We start from the raw sequence: 15,853 nt of genomic DNA on the forward strand, positions 1-15,853 counted from the left end.
ACCCAGGAAATGAAAGAGGTAGGGTTACTCCCTCCCTTAGACAAGGGAAGCTGTGAGGGACTGTGCCTTGAGGAACGGTGCACTCCAGCCCAGATACTACGCTTTTCCCACAATCTTCACAACCCACAGACCAGAAGATTCCCTTGGGTGCCTATGCCACCAGGGCCCTGGGTTTCAGGCACAAAACTGGGCAGCCATTTGGGCAGACAGCAAGCTAGCTGCAGGAGTTTTTTGTTTGTTTTTGTTTTTGTTTTTCATACCCCAGTGGTGCCTGGAACACCAGCAAGACAGAACCATTCATTTCCCTGGAAAGGAGGCTGAAGCCAGGGAGCCAAGTGGTCTAGCTCAGCAGATCCCACCCCCACAAAGACCAGCAAGCTACTATCCACTGGCTTGAAATTCTCACTGCCAGCATAGCAGTCTGAAGTCGGCCTAGGACGCTCCAGATTGGTAGGGGTAGGGGTGTCCACCATTACTGAGGCTTGAGTAGGCAGTTTTCCCCTCACAGTGTAAACAAAGCCGCAGGGGAAGTTCCAACTGGGCAGGGCCCTCCACAGCTCAGCAAAGCCAGTGTAGCCAGACTGCCTCTCTCGATTCCTCCTCTTTGGGCAGGGCATCTCTGGAAAAAAGGTGGCAGCCCCAGTCAGGGGATTATAGAATAAACACTCATCTCCCTGGGACAGAGCACCTAGGGGAAGGGGCAGCTGTGGGAGCAGCTTCAGCGGACTTAAGCATTCCTGCCTGCTGGCTCTGAAGAGAGCAGCGGTTCTCCCAGCACAGCACTCAAGCTCTGCTAAGGGACAGACACCCTCCTCAAGTGGGTCCCTGACCCCCGTGCTTCCTGAAAGGAGAGACACCTCCCAGCAGGGGTTGACAGACACCTCATACAGGAGAGCTCTGGCTGGTATCTGGTGGGTGCTCCTCTGGGACAAAGCATCCAGAGGAAGGAACAGGCAACAATCTTTGCTTTTCTGCAGCCTCTGCTGGCGACACCCAGGAAGACAGGGTCTGGAGTGGACCTCCAGCAAACTCCGACAGACCTGCAGCAGAGTCGTCTTACTCTTAGGAGGAAAACTAACTAACAGAAAGGAGGAACATCAACATTAACAAAAAAGATGTCCATGCAGAAACCCCATCCGAAGGTTACCAACATCAAAGTTCAAAGGTAGGTAAACCCACAAAGATGGGGAGAAACCAGCACAAAAAGGCTGAAAATTCCAAAAAGCAGAATGCCTCTTCTTTTCCAAAGGATTACAACTGCTCACCAGCAAGGGAACAAAACTGGATGGAGAATGAGTTTGATGAATTGACAGAAATAGGCTTCAGAAGGTGGGTAACAATGAACTCCTCTGAGCTAAAGGAGCCTGTTCTAACCCAATGCAAGGAAGCTAAGAACCTTGAAAAAAGGTTAGAGGAATTGCTAACTAGAGTTACCCACAAAGGGAAGCCCATCAGACTAACAGCGGATCTCTCTGCAGAAACCCTACAAGCCAGAAGAGAGTGGGGGCCACTATTCAATATTCTTAAAGACAAGAATTTTCAACCCAGAATTGCATATCCAGCCAAACTAAACTTCATAAGTGAAGGAGAAATAAAATCCTTTACAGACAAGTAAATGCTGAGAGATTTTGTCACTACCAGGCCTGCCTTACAAGAGCTCCTGAAGAAAGCACTAAACATGGAAAGGAACAACTGGTACCAGCCAATGCGAAAATACACCAAATTATAAAAACCATTGACACTATGAAGAAACTACATCAACTAACGGTCAAAATAACCAGCTAGCAACATGATGACAGGATCAAATTCACGCTTAACAATATCAGCCTTAAAAGTAAATGGGCTAAATGCCCCAATTAAAAGACATAAACTGGCAAATTGTATAAAGAGTCAAGATCCATCGGTGTTCTGTGTTCAGGAGACCCAGCACATGTGCAAAACACACATAGGCTCAAAATAAAGGGATAGAGGATGATTTATCAAGAAAATGGAAAGCAAAAAAAGCAGGGGTTGCAATCCTAGTCTCTGATAAAACAGACTTTACACCAACAAAGATCAAAAGAGACAAAGAAAGGTATTACATAATGGTAAAGGGATCACTGCAACAAGAAGAGCTAACTATCCTAAATATATATGCACCCAATACAGGAGCACCCAGATTCATAAAGCAAATTCTTAGAGACCTACAAAGAGACTTTGACTCCCACATAATAATAGTGGGAGACTTTAACACCCCACTGTCAATATTAGACAGATCAATGAGAGAGAAAATCAACAAGGATATTCAGGACTTGAACTCAGCTCTGGACCAAGCAGACCTAACAGTCATCTACAGAACTCTCCACCCCAAATCAACAGAAGACACATTCTTTTCAGCACCACATTGCACTTTTTCTAAAATCGACCACATAATTGGAAGTAAAACACTCCTCAACAAATGCAAAGGAACAGAAATCATAACAAACAGTCTCTCAGACCACAGTGCAATCAAATTAGAACTCAGGATTAAGAAACTCGCTCAAAATGGCACAACTACAAGGAAACAGAACAAGCTGCTCCTGAATGACTACTGAGTGAATAATGAAATGAAGGCAGAAATAAATAAGTTCTTTGAAACCAGTGAGAACAAAGACACAATGTAACAGAATCTCTGGGAAACAGCTAAAGCAGTGTTTAGAGGGAAATTTATAGCACTAAGTGCCCACAAGACAAAGCAGGAAAGTTCTAAAATTGAGACTCTAACATCACAATTAAGAGAACTAGAGAAGCAAGAGCAAACAAATTCAAAAGCTAGCAGAAGACGAGACTTAACTAAGATCAGAGAAGAACTGAAGGAGATTGAGACACGAAAATTCCTTCAAAAAAATCAATGAAGCGAGGAGCTGGTTTTTTGAAAAGACCACTCGCCAGACTAGTAAAGAAGAAAACTGAGAAAAATCAAATAGATGCAATAAAAAAATGATAAAGGGGATATCACAACTGATCTCACAGAAACACAAACTACCATCACAGAATACTATAAACACCTCTACACAAATAAACTGGAAAATCTAGAAGAAATGGATAAATTCCTGGACACATACACCCTCCCAAGTCTAAACCAGGAAGAAGTCAAATCCCTGAATAGACCAATAACAAGATCTGAAATTGAGGCAGTAATTAATAGCCTATCAACCAAAAAAAGTCCAGGACTGGATGGATTCACAGCCAAATTCTACCAGAGGTACAAAGAGGAGCTGGTACCATTCCTTCTGAAGCTATTCCAAACAATAGAAAAAGAGGGACTCCTCCCTAACTCATTTTATGAGGCCAGAATCATCCTGATACCAAAACCTGGCAGAGACACAATAAAGAAAAGGAAAATTTCAGGCCAATATCCCTGATGAACATTGATGCAAAAATCCTCAATAAAATACTGGCAAACTGAATCCAGCAGCACATCAAAAAGCTTATCCACCGTGATCAAGTCGGCTTCATCCCTGGGATGCAAGGCTGGTTCAACATACGCAAATCAACAAATGTAACCCATCACATAAACAGAACCAATGACAAAAACCACATGATTATCTCCATAGATGCAGAAAAGGCCTTTGATAAAATTCAACACCCCTTCATGCTAAAAACTCTCAGTAAACTAGGTATTGATGGAACATATCTCAAAATAATAAGAGCTATTTATGACAAACCCACAGCCAATCTCATACTGAATGGGCAAAACTGGAAGCATTCCATTTGAAAACTGGCACAAGACAAGGATGCCCTCTCTCACCACTCCTATTCAACATAGTATTGGAAGTTCTGGCCAGGGCAATCAGGCAAGAGAAGGAAATAAAGGGTATTGAGATAGGAAGAGAGAAAGTAAAATTGTCTCTGTTTGCAGATGACATGACTGTATATTTAGAAAATTCCATTGTCTCAGCCCAAAAGCTCCTTAAGCCAATAAGTAACTTCAGCAAAGTCTCAGGACAAAACATCAATGTGCAAAAATCACAAGCATTCCTATACATCAATAATAGACAGAGAGCCAGATCATGAGTGAACACTCATTCACAAATGCTACAAAGAAAATAAAATACCTAGGCATAAAACTTATAAGGGATGTGAAGGACCTCTTCAAGGAGAACTACAAACCAATGCTCAAGGAAATAAGAGAGGACACAAACAAATAGAAAAACATTCCATCCTCATGAATAGGAAGAATCAATATAATGAAAATGGCCAAACTGCCCAAAGTAACTTATAGATTCAATGCTATCCCCATCAAGCTGCCATTGACTTTCTTCTCACAATTAGAAAAAATTACTTTAAATTTTATATGGAACCAAAAAAGAGTCCGCATAGCCAAGACAACTCTAAGCAAAAAGAACAAAGCTGAAGGCATCATGCTTCCTGACTTCAAACTATACTACAAGGCTACAGTAACCAAAACAGCATGGTACTGGTAGCAAAACAGATATATAAGCCAATGGAAGAGAACAAGGGCCTCAGAAATAACACCACACATCTACAACCATCTGATCTTTGACAAACCTGACAAAAACAACCAATGGGGAAAGGATTCCCTATTTAATAAATGGTTCTGGGAAAACTGGCTAGCCATATGCAGAAAACTGAAACTGGACCCCTTCCTTACACCGTATACAAAAATTAACCCAAGATGGATTAAAGACTTAAATGTAAGACCTAAAACCATAAAAACCCTAGAAGAAAACCTAGGCAATACCATTCAGGACATAGGCATGGGCAAGGACTTCATGTCTAAAACACCAAAAGCAATGGCAACAAAAGCCAAAATTGACAAATGGGATCTAATTAAACTAAAGAGCTTCTGCACAGCAAAAGAAACTACCATCAGAGTGAAAAGGCAACCTACAGAATGGGAGAAAATTTTTGCAATCCATCCATCTGACAAAGGGCTAATATCCAGAGTCTACAAAGAACTTAAACAAATTTACAAGAAAAAAAAAACCCATCAAAAAGTGGGTGAAGGATATGAAAAGACACTTCTCAAAAGAAGACATTTGTGTAGCCAACAGACATATAAAGAAAAGCTCATCATCACTAGTCATTAGAGAAATGCAAATCAAAACCACAATGAGATACCATCTCACGCCAGACAGAATGGCAATCATTAAAAAATCAGGAAACAACAGTTGCTGGAGAGGATGTGGAGAAACAGGAACACTTTTACACTGTTGGTGGGAATGTAAATTACTTCCATTTTGGAATACAGTGCAGTGATTCCTCAAGAATCTAGAGCTAGAAATACTATTTGACCCAGCAATCCCATTATTGGGTATATACCCAAAGGATTATAAATTATTCTGCTATGAAGACACATGCACATGTATGTTTATTGTGACACTGTTCACAATAGCAAAGACTTGGAACCAACTCAAATGTCCATCAATGATAGACTGGATAAAGAAAATGTGGCATATATACACCATGGAATACCATGCAGCCACAGAAAAGGATGAGTTCATGTCCTTTGCAGGGACATGGATGCAGCTGGAAACCATCATTCTCAGCAAACTAACACAAGAACAGAAAACCAAACACTGCATGTTCTCACTCATAAGTGGGAGTTGAACAATGAGAACACATGGATGCAGGGAGGGGAATATCACACAATGGGGCCTGCCTGGGGGTGGGGGGGCTAGGGGAGGGATAGCATTAGGAGAAATACCTAATGTAGATCATGTAGATCATGAGTTGATGGGTGCAGCCAGCCACCATGGCATGTGTATACCTATGTAACAAACCTGCATGTTCTGCACATGTACCCTGAACTTAAAGTATAATAATAAAAAAAATTCCATCTTTACCTTCTCCCGTGTATTACATACACCCTGATTGATTTGATACTAATTTTCTTTGCATTTGTTTTAAAGTCTAAAACTAATTATTTACCTGTTGATGTATTGGAAAACTTCAAGAGGCAAAACTGAGAGTTGGATTTCGTAAAGAAACTGATTATTAATTCTTATGGCTATTGAAAGCAGTTTGGAGAAGTCGTTTTGTTTCACTACATTAAAAAAAATCTTTTGAAAATTATCTAAAGTGTGGCATCTTCCTCAAGGTATCCCATGCCACATGCCAAATAAAAATATTGATGTGGTCTGCTGCACTATTCCACTAACATTTATTTTGAAGTCATACATTTTCCTCTTATCTTAGAGAAAAAAAAACCCTTCCACCTGCATAATTTATAATTTAAGAAGTTTTGTTAGATCAAAAGGAAAGAAAGAATGAACAGAAGCAAAGAGTGTAAAAAGCTTTAATATTTGAGTGATCGCACCATACTTTGTGTGGCCTTTCTCCCTGCTGCTGTAAGCAGAAGCAGAAAAAAGAAACCAGAGAGAGTGCGATTTGTTCAAGGTTGTTCAATGTGAGTCAGAAAAGACCGGCTATTTGAATGCAAGGCAGAGCCAACATCTTTCTCCCCTAAAAAGGTATTTTTGTATGTGATTGGTTTCAATCCCAACAAGTAAACACAATCATATTTCATACATTTCAAGCAGCAAACAAGGCATAACTGTTTTTCTTAAGGGGAGGAGTGTTGGGAGGCTTCAGGGGAGAAATATTTACTATATAACAAAATATATAAAAATGCTACTCAATGAGAGGGTGGTAGAGATGTGTATGGGCTCCCTGGAACAAATATTGAGGGTTGGAAGCGACCAGGTGGAAGTGCATATAGAGATTATGAGGGAGAAGGAACTGGGGGGACAGTTTGTGCTACTGCTCCCTGCAACTTCTTAAGGGCCTTTATACTTTCCACCTCTGTGAGGCCTTCTAATGCCTCCTCACCCTCCCTAACTGTCCCAAGTAAATCCTGTCTCCACGGTTCACAGCTAGTCCATGTGTAAGACAATATAACCCTCTGATTAAAAGCTCATCTATACAGTTAAATAGCACTGCACTCAAATCCAAAAGCAATTTGCTACCAGTTTAGGGGCTTTTGGCAAGCTAATTCAGCCCTCTTAGCCTCAGGCTTTCTCATATGAAAAAAAAATGGGAATAACAGTGTCTGCTGCAGAGGTTCTTATAGAATTAAATGAGAGAATCCATGCATGTGCTCAATGCACTGCCTGACAATGATGAATAAATGGCAGAAAGTGTTATCACTTTCATGGCATATTTTGTATATATCGTTTTCATTTGCTTGTCTTCACATGAAGAATGTTGGCTTTCTCAAATAGCCTGTAAGTAAAACATGAGGTTACTTTGAAGCCTATCCAGTAGACTTTGATCCTGAATTAGAGTTTCTTCTCATTAAAGAATTTAGCCATAATCCTGAGCCATCTGTGGCTGTGAGAATAAATCTGCTCTGTCCAGAAGTGACATTCCATTCCTTTATAACTCTCTTTTCTTTTGCCCATGTTGGGCTCAGAATGAGATACTCCAAAATTAAGAAAATAGCGGAAGCATCAAGGTCTCTCTGACTTCTCCTGGTTTCTTCCCCTGAAGATTGGCATATGATAGGTGTCCTGTCCTATATCCAGAGGGAAGTAATGCCATGCAGTGATGCCAAGAAGAAACTGAACAAATAGCCCTTGCTAAGCTCCCCTCAGGTTATTGCCATTAGATCGTAAGCTTTTGTCCTCCAATCATACTTCTGCATGACTGTCGGTAAAAATTTGCAGTTTTCCCTGGGAACTTTGTCTTCATTTCTGAAGACTCCCATGTCATATAAAATTTTCATTAAACACATTTGTTATGCTTTTCTTTTGTTGCTCTGTCTTTTGTTATAGGGTGGGGAAATAAATTTTTTTCTCCCATACCCATCTTGTCTACCCCAGGATGTATCCTCCTTACTGAAAGATCTTATTCATAAACTCACATGTTGCTCTATGTTTGTAGACTGCTAACCTAATCCTTAGCTATTAGGAAATCATTGTAATTTTTTTTGACATGGCGTCTCACTGTGTTGTCCAGGCTGAAGTGTAGTGGCACCATCTTGACTCACTGCAACCACCGCCTCTCAGGTTCAAGCGATTCTCCTGCCTCAGCCTCCCAAGTAGCTGGGATTACAGACACCTGCCACCATGTTGTTTGGTTCACCCTATGGAGTCAACATTTTTCAGTAATGGGAAGGGTTATAAAATCCCTTTGGCAGGAAACAGCTTAGTTTGATGATGAAATTCCACTGGACAGCACCATGATATTCTCTATATAAAACCATTTAACCTCCACAGAGAGATGGACATTGGAACATTACTATTATTATTATTATTATTATATGTTCAACATTGTTTAAGTTGTTCAGTTACTTCTGAAGAGAGGCAGAGCTGTGATATCCTGATTTTTAAGCTACTAAGTTTTCATCTTTCATCCTCAGTCTCTAGTACAAAGAGACTGAGGACAAATTTCAGAGGAAGAGGGATTACAGTCAGGCCTAACATTATAGTAAGGGAATCTGAAAATGCAACTGAAAATTTTTAGAGCTTAATCTAAGGAATAGCATTTGAGTAAATTATAAGGAAATATAGGGTTAAGTCAGATGGAAGTGGTACAGAGAAAATAGGGTTAGAATATAAGTCATTAAAGCCAGCATGAATAAGAAAGAACATGAAGCAGAGTAGAGGCTGGCAGATGAGACTGGTAGTTTTGTTGCTGAGGTTCTAAGTCACTGGAGATGTGAAAGGTTAGGTAGTAGACAAGAGGTGGGAGTTGCCATCATGAGGAACTCTCAGACCTCCAAGGCCCAGAGACTGCACTGGAGCCACTTAGGAAAAACCTACCTTTCTTTGGCTCCTCTTGTCTGTTACAGGATGTTTTCTTCTTAATAGAGGACCTTATTCCTAAGCTTGGACATTTTTGTGTCTTACTCCTCACCCTTTCCACCCATCTCAACCTGGTAAGAGTTGGTACAGAGAAAATAACAATTCACCAAAGCTAAAGTCAGCTATGAATGCAGAGGAGTTAATTTGGTTATGTAAGAATAACAGAATTAAGGAAAAGGAATGCAAGGCATAAAGTGGAAACAAGAGACCCCTAAAGAAGTTTTGGCATGAAAGTTGAAGAAAGGTATTGGAAAGGTTTTCTAGGTAGCAAAAAGCATGGGCAGGTGGATGTGAATCCAGTATGAGATGGGCTTGCCTTTGGAGGACTGGATGGGAAGTAATGTTATCTTGAGAAAATCATGTTCAATAAAGAAGGAGAAGAAATGAGCAGCATGAGTGTTTATTGGATATAACATGTGCTTATTAATTTGTACACATCAACTTATAAAATGTGTACCACATTCCTATGGAATTGGCATTATTGTCTGAGAAAAAGTATCTTACAGAATAGAACTCTGAGAACATATTGTATTTTCTCCCCATCTAATGTCTAGGTATAAATCAAAGCCATGCCCCAATATAGATAATTCTGAATGCTGCATTCTTACTTGATATCTTGCCTCTATATTTTCTATTGAGATTAAACATTTTTCACTATTATAACTTTTAACAGATGCATAATATTCCACCATGTGGTTATGCCATTGTTTATTTAACAAACTCCAAATTATTAGGTAGTGGGCTTTCTCCCCAAGGTTTCATTATTTTAAATAATTCCACAGTAAAAATATTGCATATAAATTTTAAAATTAGTTTTTAATTTTTCCTTAAATGATGACTCTAAATTGAATAAGTAAATCAACAGGCATACATAATTTTAAGACTTTACTTACATATTTTCTTGCTTCAAAGAAAAGTCATTTAGTTTACACTAGGAAAGCAATTTCAAAACCAGAAACAATAAGACTGAGAAGCCAGTACCTAAAGGCTCTTCTGAGAATTCGGATTGCACCAGAGAAGTCAACACTCACTGGAGCAACACATTATTCTGGCCCTGACCAATCCATTCTCACTTCCCCTGATGCAGAATCAGTTTCAAAGCATGTGTTGTGTCTAGACTGTTTCTATTCAGCTTGCTGAAAAGAATGCCACAACACACCTGTCCCCCAAAATGAGTAGGAAGAGTCTTAATATATCACAGCCCCTTAAGTTCCCTCTCAAGCCAGCAGACAAATTCCTGAGTGATAATTCCAGTCTAGCTGTCTTTTCTCACAATCTTACCATTACTCAACAGCATCCCAACCAATACAAAATAATTGTCCATATATTTTCTGTACATATAGGCATACCACACTTCACTAATTTGAGGCCAAAGGATCAAAATAATAATTGCTTTACCCACCTGCATGTTTGCTGTATGTAACTCAGACCTTTGCAAGAATCTGACCAAACAAGGTGCAACCAGACCAAACTAGAAAGCCAGCTTGGTTAAATTTCTGTTCACCACAGGATTGCTGAATATGTGTGTGTTCACAGCAGCCCCCAAATGGCTTACCTCATTCAATCTTGCCTTTTCAGTCCAATCGGTGCAGTGAAAATGTCGACTTATCTGGAAAAGGGGAAATACAGGAGCATAATAAGTAGGACGAAAAATAGAAAGATGTGTAATATAAAGCATGCGGTACTTTTTTCAGTACAAATAATAGAATCTCACTTCATATTTTGGGAAAGTAACAAAAAGTCAATAAGAGAAAATCATGTTCTTATCAAGTGACTCAAAATCCCCTACAGAGTTCAGACCCACGTTCAGTCTAGCCTTCAGAAATGACCTGGCAAAATGAAGCAAGAGTCATTTTAGAGTCGTTAAATCTCTAACTTCAATTTTCTTAATAAAAAGAGACACAGCAGTACCTTAGCTCATTAGCTCAGGGAGGGGTCTGGCAAATGAATCCAGTCTAATTACAGAATGCCTGTGAGATAGCAAGTGCAACATGTGTATGATCTTCCAGGATCTGACTTCTTCAAAGTTATAACCCACATGTTAATAAGCAACTGAAATTCATGCTGGCATGGAAGCAATGAGTCTAATCCTAAATCTGTAATCAGATACTTGGGCATGAGCAAGTTCCATAGCATGAAAGAATACTGAAAATATTTGAATGCATTAAAATTTATAATTTCAAAAATTGTAATAAGGTAGGTTTTCTTTATATAAAATTAATTATGATTTAAATGCTTTTCTATTTATAAAATAATTAAGAGTATAACTAAATTTCACCAAAACCCTGTAATTCCTCTAAGATTTTAGAGCTCTATACCTCCAAATTATTTTAACTATTATGATTTAGTATAATGACTGTTTCATTTTAATATCCCAAGAATGTCAGACATTAAGATACAAATTCACATTCATAAAGGTCGGACTAAAAAATCTTCTTTTATATGTGTTTTAATTATCAGGGTAAACATTTTTATTCAAATACACACAGCCCTAACATTACATTTATGTCTTCAGTATAAATGCCTTTCCATGTTTTATTTAACAGTTCAAAGAAGACATTTTATGCTTTGCTAGTTATAAAATATATACAACAGTACTATTAGAAATCAATCTTCATTAGGATCATGTGAAAAAAACTGGCATAGAAACTTCCACTAGAAAGAGAAAGGGGATTCTTAGATTTGCAAAGGACATTATTTTAGTTATGATCCACCTAGGTTGGCTTTTTCTCAATACCCTAACATAATAATCCTAACTAAAAATGTTGATCACTAATCAGTGTATTTGATGGTGAGTCTTGAATTTATTAAATTAATCATCTAATTTCTTTTCCAGGTCCCAATTCACATTTACATGTAATCAAAAAGCAGACTTAAAGATATCATTTTAATTATTCATCTGATATGGTATGGATCTGTGTTCCCACCTAAATCTCATGTTGAAATGTCAACCTCAATGCTGAAGGGGGGGCTTGGTGGGAGGTGTTTGGATCATGGGACTGGTTTCTCATGGTTTAACACCACCCCTGGTGCTGTCGTTGCGATAGTAAGTGCTCCTGAGATCTGGTTGTTTAAAAGTGTGTGGCACCTCCCGGCTCTCCCTCCTCCTCCTGCTCAGACAAGATGAAGTGATGGCTCCTCCTTTGCCTTCTGTCACTAAGTTTCCTGAGGCTTCCCTGAAGCTGATGCTGCCATGATTCCTGTACAGCCCACAGAACTATGAGCCAATTAAACCTCCTTTCTTAAACCTCCTATTACTTTATAGCAGTGTGAGAAAAAACAAATACAGAAAATTGGTACCAGGAGTTGTGTATTGCTATAAAGATACCTGAAAATGTGGAAGCACCTTTGGAATTGGGTAATGGGCAGAGGTTGGAAGAGTGTGGAGGGCTCAGAAGGTGACAGGAAGATAAGAGAACATTTGGAACTTCTAGAGATTTGTTGAATGGTTGTAATCAAAATGCTAATAGTCAGTGAAGGCCAGGATGAGGAGGTCTCAGATGGAGATAAGGAACTTATTGGCAATGGAGCAAAGGTCACATTTGGCAAAAAGCTTGTTTGGATTATGCCCCTGCCCTACAGATCTGTGAAACTTTGAACTTGAGAGTGATAATTTAGAGCAGGAGTCCCCAGCCCCTGAGCCACAGAAAATTATCAGCCCATGGCCTGTTAAGAGAGGCAAGCAGGCAAGCAAGTGAAGCTTTATCTGTATTTACAGCCACTCCCCATTGCTCACATTACTGCCTGAGCTAGGCCTCCTGTCAGATCAGCAGTGGCATTCAATTCTCATAGGAGCATGAACCCTATTGTGAACTGCACCTGTGAGGGATCTAGGTTGTCTGCTCCTTATAAGAATCTAATGTCTGATGATCTGTCACTGTCTCCTATTGCCCATGGATGGGACTATCTAGCTGCAGGAAAACAAGTTCAGTGCTCCCACTGATTCTACATTATGGTGAGCTGTATAATTCTTTCACTGTGTCTTACAAATGTAATAATAATGGAAATAAAGTGCACAATAAATGTAATGTACTTGAATCACCCTGAAGCCATTCCACCCACCCCCAGTATGTGGAAAAATTGTCATCCACAAAACCAGTCCATGGTGCCAAAAAGGTTGGGGACTGCTGATTTGGGGTATCTGGTAGAAGAAACGTCCAAGCAGCAAAGCATTCAATTTTTGACCTGGCTGCTTCTGATAGCCGATTTCATATGCATGAGCAAAGAAATTATTTAAAACTGGAACTTATATTTAATAGGAGGCCAGGTGCAATGGGTCTGATGGCTGAGGCCATCACATCACCTGAGGTCAGGAGTTCAAGACTAGCCTGGCCAACATGGTGAAACCCTGTCTCTACTAAAATACAAAAATTAGCTGGGCATGATGGCGGGTGCCTGTAATCCCAACTACTCAGGAGGCTGAGATGGGAGAACCATTTGAAGTCAAGAGACAGTAGTTGCAGTGAGCTGAGATCATGCCATTGCCCTCCAGTCTGGGTGGCCGAGCGAGACTCTGTCTCCAAAAAAAGAAAAAAAAAAAGAAAGAAAAAAAGAAAGTGTTTCTGAATTATAAAATATTATATAAATGTTTGTTTCAAAACTACCTACTTTTAATTAATATAAATATGCCTGCCTGCATGTTTTCCTCCCTTCCTTGCTTCTTATTGGCATTGGGATACTATTAGCATTTGTTCAGCATTTACTTCAATGAGCATTACTAGGAAATGAGAGCATCAAATTCCAGCCTCCATGAATTTGGTTCCAAATTCCTGAGGGAAGATATCAATTAATTTTAACTTCAGGAACTGAAGACAGCTTCATGGAGAAGGTGACAATAAAATTGGAAAGATGAGTAGATTTTTAGCAGACGAAAAACTGCTGTGAATGTAGTAGATTTTTAGTTAACATCTGTACAGTGAAAATCACCTTCAACGAGTCTGCATTTTACCAGGTGAACAGAATCCCTGGAATTTCTATGTTTGTGCTTAAAGATTTTTTTTTAAAGGCTGCATTGGACATGCATATTCTTTGTTCTATGAGCTTTGTACATAAATTATGACCCAAATTAATGAAAGATATAATCCAAACTGATGCAAATGCAAATGCCCTAGTTTTAGACAGCTGCAATGGTTATTTCTATACATCTAGGAAACAGCTGTCGGGTCTCATCTATACACTGGTTTTTGTTCAACTTCAAATGGGTGTCAAGAATAAAAAAAAAATAGTTGATTAGAAGGTGGTACCCATGTCAGGAATACATAAGAGTTTCTAAGCCTTTCTTCCAGCTTCTAAATCACTATCCTCATATGGCACTGGCATGATGGAACATTCTCACAGATTGCCTTTCCCCATCCAAGCCGTGAGGACGCCCAGGCTGGGTGGAAGGTGTAACTTGTGTAATGATTCCAAAAGCACTCCTCTCCCATGATTACACAGAACAAGTAATGGGATAGTTATTTTCAAGGCCAAGCATAAGTGATTACTCACCAAGATGCAGAGGTTATGATAGGAAAGCCCCACGCTGATACTGACAGTCAGAAGCAAGATGCAGGGCTTGACCCTTTATTGCAAGAAGCTGCAGAGACCATGCATCTGAGCCAGACAGCTGATGAGATGCCTTCTCCTTGGGATTCACACCACAACAATAGGCTAATAGATTTATGCCATAAAGGCAGTGACCTCTGTGGTCAGAAACATTTTCTCACAGGAGAGAAAAAGGTGCCATACGCCCCTGTGTGCTACAGTTTTGACAGTGACTGACAGCATGGGCTGGCCAGAGTCTCCAGGAAGCCATATGCACAGACTTTTGCATTGTTGCCCTTTGATTAACTTCTGACACACTTTGCAACGTAAAACTCTTACAAGGAAATTGCTCTGTAATGCTGGCTGTAACATCTAGAAACTTTGCCAAGGAGAGCTAAAATGTACCCCAAAGCAGTGTGGCCTGAAATAATATCCACGTGCATGTATGTGTGTGGGGAACACACTTTGGGCTTTAAATTTTCAGAATCATAATGCTATTACTTAAGTGCAATATTTAGAAAAAGATTCTCACATGTTATAAGCATATTGCACATGAAGAGCCTTAAGCAATGCCAAGATGAAAATAAATAATGTATGAAGTCAGAGGCCTGAAGCAAATGTTAACTAATTTCAAAATGGGTCAAAATCACAACAATTAAGTCCCTGACATGTGAAGTCATTTTTTTCCTTCCTAAAATATTAACCAACTTGCTTCACTTCTTCTAGATTGATTTGTAGAGCATGAAAGGTCATTTTCGCGGCAGAGGGGGAATTTGGCTTCTACAAGCCATCCATAATGAGAGCCAATAAATTAGGTAAAGCTCCTGTTTACCTAAGCTGAAATATTGATGTCCAAGACCACATCGAATGCAAATCTCTACATTAATCATTTTTCTCCAGTTGGGAAATTCAGACCATGGTAACACATGCTTTGATAGACCTATACATCATAGTTACAGCAACATTAGACAGTGCCTCAGTGACAGAATACAAATATATTGCATTGGATTTCCTTCATTTTCCCCAGCCTGACTTTCATTTGTGTCTGCAAACTCTGCTCTGGGTGTGTGAGGTTTTGACACTGGTTTGGGTGATATTTTTGGTCTAGGAAATAAGTGAAAATTGATAACAAGAATTTTCTTCGGTTGGTTACCTGCCAAGCAAACCTGGAGGAGGCTCACATCTAGTTCATTAAGCATAGCACTTTGATGAACACATACCCTGTGTTCAGTCTTCTCCCACTCCAACAGTAATATGGTCTGTGTTTCCCAGAGTGGGATTCATGAACCATCTGTGTCAGATCACCTGGGTGCTTGCTGGGAAATGCAGTTTCCTAGGCTTCATCATAATCAATCAGATTTTCTTAGGGTGGCGCCAGGGAATCTTGTACAAGATCCTCAGTTGTTTATTATACACACTGTTGTCTGATAACTGATATAGCCAGCTATCATCTGTAGGCTTCTAAAAACTACCCTGTCTTGCCACTTTTCTGCTGAAAGTCTTTCCTCTCCCATATATGGTCCAAACCTCTACTTAGCCCT

At 39.6% G+C, this 15,853-nt stretch overlaps 1 protein-coding gene across 3 annotated transcripts in view; it reads right to left on the bottom strand.

Moving 5' to 3' along the window:
* TENM4 (teneurin transmembrane protein 4) overlaps window positions 1-15,853 on the bottom strand; it is a 3,006,191-nt gene that overhangs the window by 1,856,103 nt on the left and 1,134,235 nt on the right. For all 3 annotated transcript variants that reach the window (XM_054661572.2, XM_063784373.1, XM_063784372.1), the window contains one exon: window positions 10,345-10,398. The gene's annotated coding sequence lies outside the window, so the exon portion shown is untranslated. The remainder of the gene's footprint in view (window positions 1-10,344; window positions 10,399-15,853) is intronic.

The sequence above is a fragment of the Pan troglodytes genome, chromosome 9 (assembly GCF_028858775.2).
Source record: "Pan troglodytes isolate AG18354 chromosome 9, NHGRI_mPanTro3-v2.0_pri, whole genome shotgun sequence".
NCBI classification, from domain to species: domain Eukaryota; kingdom Metazoa; phylum Chordata; class Mammalia; order Primates; family Hominidae; genus Pan; species Pan troglodytes.